Raw genomic sequence first — 1,155 nt, 5'->3', positions numbered from 1 at the left:
AGCATATTTATTTCTGTTACTTTTAGTTTTTTTCTCTATTACACAGCTTTTCTCTCAATTGCACAGTGATTTTAAGTGTGGGCGTCTTAAGTTACAAATTTGGGTGTGCGTTAAAAGTTCTCCAGAAAATATCGTTGTATTATGCCCGAAAAGGTCCCGAGAAATATGATTGTTTATTTTAAAATTTACGGCCCGGACCCGGCCCTGGGACCGAGCTCGTGGAGACCTCTACCATGAGGTTGCTTACCTACTTAAAAAAGTAAGATTCGGACTCGAAACATTTTAGCAGGTGTTATTTGTTGTAACATAAGGTTGCTGAGTTAGTATCACTGGAACTTTCAAAGCCAGACCAGTGGATGGAAGAGTAGTGGGGAGTATGGCGGAATACGAAGTGCTCCGTAGCGATCTGCGCATCTTGGTTTGAAACTTGTCTAGTTATAAGATCCCTTCCTCTGGACTTTTTTTAAAATTGCTCACACCATAAAACTCTGCAGAACATGTATTTAATCAACAACACAAAGAACACTTTCGCATCTGCAAGAGTCCAAATTCACTAAATGTACATGCTGTATAAGCAAATTACGAAGAATATCTTCAAAAGAAAATAACGGCGCTGTCTTCACTAAATTAAAAGACTGGAAATTCATTTCTAATGTACTCAACTCAAGAAGTCTTTAGCGTGTTATTACAGGCAGAATAGTAGTGACCGCTAACATTGCATCTAATAAAAGCATATAAGGTGACATATTTTTATGATACTTTGGACAGTTTGAATGAAATCAAAGTTGAGGCCATAGTGCTGGGATGTAGGAAGGAACATTCATTCCATGAAACTAATTCCCAAATTGATTTTACATTATATCAAATGCCGTTTCTCTTTTCGCTCAAAGAAAATTCGGAAGGAGTTAGCGTCGTCAAAAATCGCAAAATCATCACTCAAGTTTTCAAAAATTGCTAGTGTCTAATCACTGATCCAGGGCTCAACGAAGAAATCTTGCAGTATAGTTATAGGTAGGCCTATATTTCTACTTATAATAAAATATTATATATGTTATCAATTTATTTTTGTAATAAAACTTTCACAAAACACGGAAAGCAATGGGTCCGACATTTTCGTCTGTTTTGGACAGATTTCCGTTTTATACAAATTTGAAG

The sequence above is a fragment of the Thermobia domestica genome, chromosome 7, assembly GCF_964235325.1.
Source record: "Thermobia domestica chromosome 7, izTheDome1.hap1.1, whole genome shotgun sequence".
NCBI classification, from domain to species: domain Eukaryota; kingdom Metazoa; phylum Arthropoda; class Insecta; order Zygentoma; family Lepismatidae; genus Thermobia; species Thermobia domestica.
This window is presented reverse-complemented; position numbering follows the sequence as displayed.